The sequence below is a fragment of the Pleurodeles waltl genome, chromosome 10, assembly GCF_031143425.1.
Source record: "Pleurodeles waltl isolate 20211129_DDA chromosome 10, aPleWal1.hap1.20221129, whole genome shotgun sequence".
NCBI lineage: Eukaryota > Metazoa > Chordata > Amphibia > Caudata > Salamandridae > Pleurodeles > Pleurodeles waltl.
This window is the reverse complement of record NC_090449.1, coordinates 490,202,891-490,214,989: the sequence shown is the minus strand read 5'-3', so window position 1 is coordinate 490,214,989 and position 12,099 is coordinate 490,202,891. Positions and strand designations below refer to the sequence as shown.

The 12,099-nt window shown below is 47.0% G+C and overlaps 1 protein-coding gene across 3 annotated transcripts in view; it reads left to right on the top strand.

Moving 5' to 3' along the window:
* Positions 1 to 12,099, top strand: part of LOC138261645 (zinc finger protein 502-like) — a 131,365-nt gene that overhangs the window by 57,375 nt on the left and 61,891 nt on the right. The window lies entirely within an intron of this gene.

Genomic DNA, 12,099 nt, shown 5'->3' with positions numbered 1-12,099 from the left:
ATCAAAACGACATTCTGTAAGTTGTTAATGATACCAAAAATATAAATGCATAAAAACTTGAACAATACCTATGATATCTATGAAGCCACAAGTGTGCTGCATCTTTTAATTGGAACCTCAGTACTTTCTGTTCATAAAGTATATTCCCCAGTTCCAGCATTTCCAAACGCCTTTGTATCTTATTGACTTCTGTGAGAATGGTTGAGGTGATTTGTCCATCTTGATTAAGAACAGCAAGATATTGGGAGTTGCATCTGCCACTCCAAGTACTGGCCAAGGCACTACTCAAGTCTGATTTTAGTGAAAACTACAATCTTATTCTACTCCAGGAGGTGCACTGAGCTATGCAGGCCAGTTGCATCCAAATAAAATGTACACTCTGAAAGGCAAATTTCAGTTCCATAAGTCTGGGGCAGCCGACTTTTACAAACAAGCCTTCCTGTAACCTCCTCCTAATTCACTGTTAAATATAGCTAGACCTCCAGACAGTACTCCAGCAGACCGCTTTTTAAAGGAGAATCCACAACTTCAGTTTAATTTGTTGTCGAACAACAGGCCCAAATATCATTAAGACCCAAAGAGTTTCGATTTACCTTCACCCAGTCTCCACTGATACCTAATAGTGTAGCATCCAAAACAGCATCATGGTCATATCTAGGTTGGCCCTAAGACCATTAGTCTCTGAGTAGACTTCCAGGTGATCAAGGCCACGCTGTAGACTCACTGGCCCTGTCCATTAAAACTATGTTGTCAGCATGAAATATTGAGTTTATGTGCTTAGTGAAAAGCCTTGGTGGAAATCTAGAGCAACTCCCCTCCCAAGCCAAGTCACTTATACAAATATTGAAAAGAATTGGGGGCACCCTGCTGCGTGCTTCATGACATCTCGTAGATTCTCAGTACACATCAGGCCCTGGAGCAAACATCTTCAATGCTCATGTATATTTTTACAACTCATTGATTATAGAAACTAACCAGCCCAGGGCAACCCTTGTTTCGACATTTTCTTCCCCAGATCTATAGTGCTGTAAGTCACGGAGAAGTCCAAGACCTATAAAAGAGAGCTTGATCAAGATTGCTATACTTTCATAGATGACTATTGAACTGATGAGTTATATCCAGAACATTCCAGCGAGCAACCCTCAGATCAGCTTCGAACCATGGAAATTAATGGTCTATCATATTTGGCTGTGATTTTCTTGCAGTTTTTAGTTGGCCTAGTATTAAAAAAGGACAGGACATTGTTTTGCTTGATTATCGCATTGGTTAAGAAATTTGAACTGCAGAGTTAGAACAGTAGTTTGCTTGAGGATGAGTATGTGTTGCAGCCAGGCTCATTATTTGCATTCACATCTCTTTTGACATCCAAACTTGCATGCACTGCCTCAGCCTTTACGCTCTCATGGTTGGTTGACGATATAGAAATGCCCCTTTCATTGCATTCGGTGCTATGGTCACCAGTTCCCTTGTTATTCTTATATGTACTCTGGATTCCACTTGAATATGCTTAAAGGTGTATTATTCAGTAACATTACTTTATGACAATATATTGGAATTGTTTCAGTGATACATCTCAAAGCACAACTGATACTGTCATAGGTTTATGGTCTGTGGTTAACATAAGGTACTTTCTAAATATCAGAGGCCTAAAGTCTTCCATATACAATGACACACTTTTCTTGTGTTTCATCATTCCACCACTTTACCTTATATTAATCATAGCAGCTCTGGATTCCAATATACATTTGCTGTTTCTGCAAAAAAAAAAAAAAAAAGAAAATGGAGAGTTGCATAGTACTAGTCTTGCAGAGCAAATCATGCAGTATCAAGGAGTCATCCAAACAAATACCATTTATTGTGTAAATAGTACACAAAGTTGACAAGACACCCGAGCAACTACGTCATTGACATATAAGCTGCTTAAGAGTGAAGACAAATACCAATGGAGTGGTGTAGAATAAATGCGACCCATCTAACAGATATGGGCTGTGATGCATAGGAATCTCTGCATCCTTAGATACCCTTACTGACCCCGCCTCCTAGATTCAGTTGCAGCTGCGTACCACTTGAAAGTAAACGTGAGTCCCTTGGAGAAAAGCTGTGTTAAACCTAATAGGCTCAACTTATTGTTGGATTCTTTATCTCTTTCCTCACATTCCAGGATTACATGTCAATTCATTGTGCCATTTGCCTGTGTTTTATCATGTACCACTTTTGTTTTTTGTTGCTCACTGCCGCCACACGTGAAAATCTGCCATGGAACTCCTCAACTTCCAACTCCAAACAGACAGCAAAACCACCATCAGGGGCACCCCTACCATCCTCCAGGACCACGTCCAGCTTTCTGCAACTTCATCGCCAACTTCATTTCCCTCCCTTGCCATAGACTCCAGTAACTACATTTTTCTCACAACTTCAGCTTCCATCTCGCTGAACACAATGACATCAACACTAAAAATCTCCTAGACAGCATGAACAACATTGGACTAACCCAAAACCTCCACGCACCCCACATGGCACACACTAGACCCCATCTTCACCTCCAGCGCCTGCATCAGATACAGCCAAACCATGGACCTCCCCTTGACTGGACCACTCCATCGTTCACTTCAACATCACCAGCTCACGAACCTACGTCCCCACTGCAGCTCAAGCAACGTTTTAAAGGACACATGTAACAAAGCCCTCAGCACCAACCACCCTATCACCTCCAACACCCTAGACACCACTCAGTTGCAACACACATTACCCCCTCATAGAAACTCTGTGACAACCTTGCAAAAATCTTACATAACAAGATCATCAACAGCTACAGAAATTTTAAATCCCAGTCCAAAGCCACTGACTACGTCAGGCAAGACAACAACCCTGCTACTACCACAGACATCTGACTAACCGAATGGAACCAGCTCACCCCATAACACTGCCTCCATCATGAACTCTGTCCACTCAGGAGCTCCAGCCGACCCATGCCCTCACCACATCTTCAGCCTTGGCGAACTCAGAATCAGCGATGTACTCACCACCTTGTTCAACTCCTCAGTTGCACGGCAACCTTCCCTGAGGACTGGAAGCAAACTGAAGTCAATGCCCTACTAAAGAAACGATCTGCAGGTGCCAGGGAACTCAACAACTACTAAATCTCCCTGCCCCTGTTCTGGGCCATTATATTAGAAAAAGCCATCAAACAAAAACTGTCACGTCTGGAACAGAACCTCCTAGTAGACTCCTCCCCATCCGGATTCCGCAGCTACCACAGCACTGAGACAGCCCTCATCGAGACTACCAATGACATCCAAGCTATACTAGACTGAGGAGAGACTGTAGCTCTCATCCTCCTAGAACTCTCGGCAGCCACCGATACAGTCTCTCACCACACGCTCATTGCAAGGCTGCACAACGAAGGCATCCAAGGAGCTCCCCCCAGATGGATTGCCTCTTTCCTCACCAGAAGAATGCAAAAAGCTTTCCTTCCCCTTGAACCCAAGAAAATCATCTGTGGAGTAACCCAAGGATCCTCACTCAGCCCCACCATTTTCAACACTTAAATGATAACTCTGGCCAACATTGCCAAAACCCACATACTCAATATCATAGCCTATGCTGACGACTCATAACTCATCCTCTCCCTCTCCGAAGAGACCATCAATACCAAGACCAACTTCCACAACTGCATGACAGACATTGCCAACTGGGTGAAGGAAAAGTGCCTGAAGCTCAACATGGACAAGACAGAGATACTGATTTTTGGAAAGAAAAGTTCCCCCATGAGGCACATTCGGTTGGCCCTCAAAACCTGGACCTACTCCTACCCCCACTAACCACACTAGGAGCCTAGACATCATTCTGGACAACAAGCTACCATGTTGACTCAGGTCAACTCTGTATCCCCCTCCTGCTTCTTCATCCTCTGCATGCTTTGTAAGCTATTCAAATAGCTACCCCAAAGCTCCAGATACACCATCACCCAGGGCCTCATCTCCAGCCGACTGGACTACAGCAACACGCTCTATACAGGGATCACAGCTCACCTCCTCCTCCGACTACAGACCATACAGAATGCTACAGCCAGACTCTTCCTGGATCTCCCTGGACAAACCCACATCACCCCCTACCTCAGGAAACTCCACTGGCTCCCTGTACAAAAAAGATGCCAATTTAAGCTCCTGACCCGTCCATACAAGACCCTACACAACTGCAGACCCTCATACTTGAGCCACTACCTTAACTTCTGTCAGCCCACCAGACACCTCAGCTCCGTGTCCCTTTCTCTAACTTAATCCCTCCCCCCGCACTCACATCCAGAGGTCCCTCTATCCCCTTAGCATTCATATACGGACCTCTCCATCTCTTCTAGAGTTCCAAAATTCTCTGAAGATATGACTGTACAGCTGATCTACTGGATCCTTCCAGCGCCTGAATACCCTCATGGGTGACAAGTAGTGCTCTACAAGTCTGTTGATTGATTGAAAGGCAGCATGTTTGATCCTTAAGCCACTGGAGTAAGCTGTAAGAGTTGCATGTAGCCATTATTAGAACAAGGTAAGAGCAGTAGTTTGCTGAATGACTGAAGACACAAGAAACACTTATTGGCTTTGGCAATGTGTTTTAGCCAAGTTGTACACCAGTGTGGCTGTTCTTCAGCATGGCTAAGCGCTAGTGGAGTGGAATTAAGTAGATTGGGTTAGAGTGGAGTGGGGTAGATTAGAATGGGGTCAGTTTGAGTGGGATCGTTGGGTAGATTGTGTGGTAGATTGGAGTGGGGTAGAATGAATTGGGATAGATTGGGGTGGATTGGAGTAAACTGAGTGGAGTGTGGTAGGTTGGAATGGGATACATTGGAGTGGGGTAGGTAGGACTAGGATAGATTTGGGTAGAGTAGAGGGGGAGACTGAAGTGGCATGGGGTGGATTGGGGTAGATAGGAGTGGAGTGGGGTAGATTGGAGTGAGTGGGATACATTGGAGTGGAATAGAGTGGAGTGCAGTAGATTGGGTAGATTATAGTAGGGTATGGAGTGGAGGTAGATTGGGGTAAAGTGGAGTGGGGTAGATTGGAGGGAGAGGGGTAGATTGGTGTGGGGTAGAGTGGCATGAGGTGGGATAGATTGAACGGGGAGTGGGGTCGATTAGAATGGGGTAGAGCGGGTAGATTGGATTGGGATGCATTGGAGTGGACTGGAGTGGAGTGGGGCAGATTGGGGAAGAGTAGAATGGAGGATTGGGCTAGATTGGAGTGGAGTAGGGTAGATTGGAGAGGAGTCAATTGAAGTGAAGTGGGTTAGATTAGAGTGGAATGGGATAGAGTGGGGTGGGTAGATTGGAGTGGGGTACATTGGGTGGGTTATAGTAGGGTAGATTAGCTTGAAATGGGTAGATAGGATTGGATTGGAGTGGGGTAGACTGTAGTTGGATAGATAGGAGTTGAGTAGTTTGGAGTGGGTACATTGGCGTAAATTGGATAGAATGGTGTGGGATAGATTTGGATGGGATAGAATGAAGTGGTTGGAGTGGGGTAGCTTGCAGTGGAGTAAAGTAGATTTTAGCAGGTTGGAGTGGGATAGCTTGTAGTGGGGAAGATTATGATGAGGTCCATTGGAGTAGAGTAGTCTGGGGTGAATTGGGGTAAAGTAGACTGAGATGGAGTGGGTTAAATTGGACTGGAACGGGGTAGATTTGAGAGGTGTCTGGTAGATTGGAGTGGAGTGAGATATATTGTGAAAGAGTCCAGTGGGGTAAATTGGGAGTGGAATAAAATGAAGTAGGTTAGAGTGGGGTGAGCTAGAGTAGGGTTGGTTGGGGCAGGGTAGATTAGATTGGAATGGAGTGGGGTAGATTAGAGTGGGTTGGATTGGATTGGGGCGGATTGGAGTGGGGTACTTTGATGTGGAGTAGATTGGAGTGGGTGGTGTAGAGTGGCTAGGTGTATATTGAAGTGGGTGGGTATAGTGGGGTAGATTGTAATGGAGTAGATAGGACTGGGGCGATTAGGGAGATTTGAATGGTGTACATGGGATAAGTGGAGTGGAGCAGAAAGGGGAGATTGGAGTGGGGTAGACTGGTGTGAGATGCATTGGGGCAGGTTGGAGTGGAGAGGGGTATATTGGAGTTGGGTAAATTGAGAAGAGTAGATTGGAGCACAGTATATTGGGGTGGAGTTGGGCAGATTGGTGTGAGGTAAAGTGTGGTAGATTGCAGTGGGGTCAAGTGGAGTGGGGTAGATTGGAGTGGAGTGTGCTAGATCCGAGTGGAGTGGGGTAAATTAGAGTTGGGTAGGTTGTGGTAGAGTTGGGTAGATTGGAGTTGGGTAGATTAGAGTGGAGAAGACTTTGGATTGGAGTGGGATAAATGGGGTGGCATAAATTGGACTGGACAGATTGGATTGGAATGGGGTAGATTGGAGAGGAGTCAAATTAGAGTGGAGTAGACAGGTGTAGGTTGGTGTGGTGTTGATTGGAGTGGATGGGTTGGAATGGAGTTTTGGACTAGAGTGGATTGTGCTACATTGGATTGGGGGGGGTAGACCAGGGTAGATTGGAGCAGAGTGGGGTAGATTGGTGTGGAGTGGGCTAGATTGGAGTTGGGTAAATTGTGGTGGAGCCGGGTAGATTGGAGTGATGTGGGGTGAACTGGCGGGGAGTGGTGTAGACTGGAGCGGAGTAGATAGGGGTAGGTTTGAGTGGGGTAGATTTCAGAAAGGTACGTTGGAGTGGGTGGACTGGCAAAGACGGGGTAGATTAGAGCAGAGTAGGGTGGATTTGAATGGAGTGCAGTGGACCGGGTTGGAGTGGGGTAGATTAGAGTGGGGTGGGGTTAACTGGGTTAGATTGAGTGGAGTAGATTGGAGTGGGGTAAGGTAGAATGCGATAGTGGACTACAGTGGGGTCAATTTGAGTGCAGTGTAAGAGACTGGGGTGGAGTGGGGTAGATTGGAGTGGATTAGATTGGAGTGGAGTAGATAGGGGTAGATTGGAATGAAGGGGATGGGGTAGATTGGAGTGGGATGAATCAGAGAGGAGTAGTTAGAGTATGGTAGCTTGGGGTAGACTGGAGTGGGGTGGAGTGTGGTAGATTGAAGTGGTGTAGATTGGGTAGATTGGAGTGTATTTGATTGGGGTGGCGTAGATTGGAGTGGGGTAGATTGTGGTGGAGCTGGGTGGATTGGAGTGGAGTAGATAGGTATGTTGGAGTGGAGTAGATTAGAGTGGAACCACGTAGACTGGAGCAAGGTAAGTTGGATTGAGGTACATTGGAGTGGGGTGGTTTGGGTAGACTGCTGTATATTAGAGCAGAGTGGGGTAGATTTGAGTGGAGCGGGGTAGATTGAGGTGGAGAGGGGATTATCGGGTTAGATTAAGTGGAATAGATTGGAGTGGAGTGAGGTAGATTGAGGTGGAGTGGGATAGACTGTAGTGGAGTGTGGTAGACTGGATCGTAGTGGAGTAGATTGGAGTACACTGGAGTGAGGTAGATTGGTGTGGGGTAGATTGAAGTGTAGTGGTGTAGTTTGAAGTGGGTAGATTGGGGTGGCGAGGGGCAGATTAGAGTCGGGTAGACTGGAGTGGGATAGAGTGGGGAAGTGTGTAGTGAAGTGGAGTGGGGTAGATTTGAGTGGAATGGGGTAGATTTAATGAAGTGAGGTAGATTGAGGGGAGTGGATTGTAGGGAATTTGAGTGGGGTAGATTGGTCTAGATTTGAATGTAGTAGATAGCGGTACATTGGAGTGGGATAAATTGGAGCTGGGTAGATTGGGGTGGAGTGTGGTAGAATGGAATGGAGTGGGGTAGATTGGAGGTGGGTAGATTGGGGTGGAGTTGGGTAGATTGGAGTTGAGTGGGGTGAATTGGAGGGGAGTGGTATAGACTGGAGTGTATTAGATAGGGGTAGGTTTGAGTGGGGTAGATTAGAGTGGAGTCACTTAGACTGGAGTGGGTTGGGTTGGTTTGGGGTACATTTGAGTGGGCTGGGGTAGATCTGAATAAAGTGCAGTAGACATGGGTGAAGTGGGATAGATTGGAGTGGGGTGGGGTTCTTTGGGTTAGATTGGAGTGGGGTGGGGTAGAGTGGAGTGGAGTGGTTGACAGTGGGGCTGATTTGAGTGCAGTGGGGTAGACTGGGGTGTATTGGGGTAGATTGGAATGGAGTAGATTAGATTGGCATGGAGTAGATTGGAATGAAGGAGATTGGGTAGACTGGAGTGGGATAAATTGGAGAGGAGTAGATTAAAGTAGGGTAGATTGGGGTAGACTGGAGTGGGGTAGACTGGAATGGGGTAGACTGTAGTGAGGTGGAGTATAGTGAGATAGATTGGAGTTGGGTAGTTTGGGTGGATTGGAGTGAAGTAGATTGGAGTGGAGTGCATAGATCGGAGTAGGGGTAGATTGTGTAGGAGTTGGGTAGATTGGAGAGGGGAATGGAGTGGGATACATTAGAGTGGAATGGGGTAGATTGGTGAAACGTAGGTTGGATTGGGGTACATTGGAGTGGGGTGGTTTGGGTAGACTGCAGTAGATTAGAGCAGAGTGGAGTGGGATAGATAAGGGTGTAGTTGGGTTTATTGGGTTAGACTGAGTGGAGTAGATTTGGGTGGAGTGGGGTAGACTGTAGTGGAGTGTGGTAGATTGTAGTGGAGTGGCTTAGGGTACATTGGAGTGGGATTGAAGTGGGGTAGATTGGAGTGGAATGGGGTAGATTTGATGGAGTGGCGTAGATTGGAGGGGAGTGGAGTGGATTGTAGGGAAGGGAAGTGGGGTAGATTGGAGTAGAATTTGGTAGAATGGAGTGAAGTGGAGCTGGGTAGAGTGAAGTGTGGTAGGGTGGCGCTGTTAGATTAGGTGAAGTGGAGTGTGGTAGATTAGAGTGGTGGTAGATTGTGGTGGTGGGGTAGATTGGAGTGGGATGGATTGGAGTGGAGTGAAGTAGATAGGGGTAGGTTGGAGTGCATAGGTTAGAGTGTAGTTACATATATTGAGGTGGGCTAGGTTGGATTGGGGTAGATTGGAGTGGGGTGTCTTGGGGTAGATTACAGCAGAGTGGGGGTAGATTTGAGTGGAGTGGGGTAGACTGGAGTGTTGTGTGCTTGATTGAGTACGATTGAGTGGTGTGAGATAGCGTGGAGTGCCATAGAATAGGGTAGATTTGAGTGGAGTGGAGTGGGGCAGACTGGGGTAGATAGGAGTGGTAGATTGAGTGGAGTGGGTTGATTGAAGTGGGGTAGAATGGGGTAAATGAGTGGAGTGGGGTAGACAGTGGTAGAGTGGGGTAGATTGGAGTGAAGTAGATTAAGTTGGAGTGGATTAGATAAGGAGTAGATTGGAGTGGAGTGGATGGGGTAGATTGTAGTGGGATAAATTGATGAGGAGTAGATTTGAGAAGGCTAGATTGAGTGGAGTGGGGTATGTGGGGTAGACTAAAGTGGGGTGGAGTTGGTTAGATGGGGGCGGAGTGTGGTGGATTGGAGTGGAGTGTGGTAAATTGGAGTGAACTGAAGTGGAGTAGGGTAGATGTGGTTAGAGTGGAGTGGGGTAGACTGGGTGGAGTGAAATGGGGTAGATTGTGGTTGAATTGGGTAGACTAGAGTGGAGTCATGTAGATTGGAGTGGAGTAAGTTGGATTGAAGTATATTGGAGTGGGGTGCATTGGGTAGACTGGGGTAGATGAGAGCAGAGCGGGGTAAGTGTGAGTGGATTGGGGTGGTGTTGACTTAGATTGAGTGGAGTAGATTGGGGTGGAGTGGGATAGAGTGGAGTTAGGTGGATTGGAGTGGAATAGGTAGGATTGGGGTACACTGAAGTGAACTAGATTGTAATGGGGTAAATTGGAGTGCAGTGGGGTAGATTGTAATGGGTAGATTGGGGGTGGAGTAGATTGGAGTAGGGTAGACTGGAACTGAGTGGGTAGATTGGAGTGGAGTAGAGTGTAGAGAAGTGGAGTGGGTAGATTTGGTGGAGGGGTAGATTGGAGTGGAATAGATTGTAGCAGTGGAGTGTGTTAGATAGGAGTGGGATACATTTGGGAGGAGTATATTTGAGTAGGGTAGAGTGGAGTAGACAAGTGGGATGGAGTGGGTTAGATTGGAATGGAGTGTGTTAAACTGGAGTGTGATACATTGAAGTGAAGTGGAGTGAGGTAAGCCGGGAAGAGTGGAGTGGGGTAGATTGGAGTGAAGTAGATAGGGATAGGTTGGACTGAGGTAGATTAGAGTGGGGTCACGTAGATTGTAGTTGGGTGGGGTTGATTGGGTTAGATTGAGTGTAGTGGAGTAGATTAGAGTGGAGTGAGGTTGAGGTAGATTGGCGAGGAGTGGTGTTTCTTGGTTTACATTGAGTAGAATGATGTAGATTGTGGTGGAGTGGGGTAGATTGTAGTGTGGTAGATTGGATTGTAGTGGAGTGGATTGGGGTAAATTTGAGTGAGTGGGGTAGATTGGAGTGTGGTGAGGTAGACTGGAGTGAGCAATTTGGGGAGGGAAGTGGTAGATTGGAGTCGGGTAGAGTGGGGTAGGATATATCGGAGTGGAGAGGGGTTGACTGAAGTGAAGTAGCTAGGGCTAGGTTAGAGTGGGGTAGAATAGAGTGGAGTTACATAGACTGGAGTGGGGTAGGTTGGACTGGGGTACATGGGAGTGGGGTGGATTTGAGGTAGATTGGAGTAGATTAAAGCAGAGTGGGGTTGGGTATACTGGGGTGCAGTGGGGGTAGATTGAAATAGGGTGGGCTTGGTTGAGTTAGACTGAGTGGAGTGAAGTAGATTGAGTGGGGTAGAATGGGGTAGATGTGAGTTGAGTGGGATAGACTGGGGTGGAGAGGGGTAAATTGGAGTATAGTACACTGGATTGGAGTGGATTAGATAAGGAATAGATTGGAGTAGATGGGGTAGATTGGAGTGGGATAAATTGGGGAGATGTAGATTGGAGTAGACTAGACTGGGTGGAGTGGGGTGTACTGGAGTGGGGTGGGTTAGATTGGAGTGGAAGGGTGGATTTGGGTAGAGTGGTGCAGGGTGGACTGGGTGGAGTGCAGTTGATTGTGGTGGAGATGGGTAGATTGGAGTGGGGTGGGGTAGATTGGAATGGAGAAGATGGGCTGGGTTGGAGTGAGGTAGATTAGAGTGGGGTCAGGTAGATTGGATTGGGTTAGATTGAGTGGAGTGGAGTGAGGTAGATTGGCGTTAAGTGTGGTTTATAGGGTTAGATTAAGTAGAGTCAGTTTAATTGGGGTGGAGTGGGGTAGATTGTAGTGGAGTGTTTTAGATTGGATTGTAGTGGGGTAGATTGGGGTACATTGGAGTGGGGTAGATTAGAGTAGGGTAGATTTGAGTGTAGTGGGGCGGCTGGAGGGGGTAGACTGGGGAGGGGTAGATTGGAGTGGGGTAGATTTGGTGGTGTTGGTAGATTGGAGTGAAGTAGAGTGGAGTGGGGTAGATTGGAGTGGAGTGGGGTAGATTTGGATGAGTGAGGTAGATTCCAGGGTAGTGGATTGTAGCAAAATGGAGTGGTGTAGATTGGAGTAGATTCAAGTGAAGTAGATAGGGGTAGGTTGAAGTGGGATAAATTGGCGAGGTGTAGATTCAAGAAAGGGTAGATTGGGGTAGACAGAAGTGGGGTGGAGTGTAGTAGATAGGGATAGGTTGGAGAGGGATAGACTGAAGTGGGATGGAGTGGGTTAGATGGGAGTGAAGTGTGTTGGATTGGAGTGGGGCAGATGTGGGTAGAGTGGAGTGGGGTAGACTGGGTGGAGAGGGGTAGGTTGGAGTATAGTACACTAGATTGGAGTGGATTAGATAAGAAATAGATTGAAGTGGATGGGGTAGATTGGAGTGGGATAAATTGGGGAGATGTAGATTGGAGTAGACTAGACTGGGTGGAGTGAGGTGTACTGGAGTGGGGTGGGTTAGATTGGAGTGGAGGAGTGGATTTGGGTAGAGTGATGCAGGGTGGACTAGTTAGAGTGCAGTAGATTGTTGTGGAGTGGGGTAGATTGGAATGGAGAAGATAGGGCTAGGTTGGAGTTAGGTAGATTAGAGTGGAGTCAGGTAGATTGGATTGGGTTAGACTGAGTGGAGTGAGGTAGATTGGCGTTAAGTGTGGTTTATAGGGTTT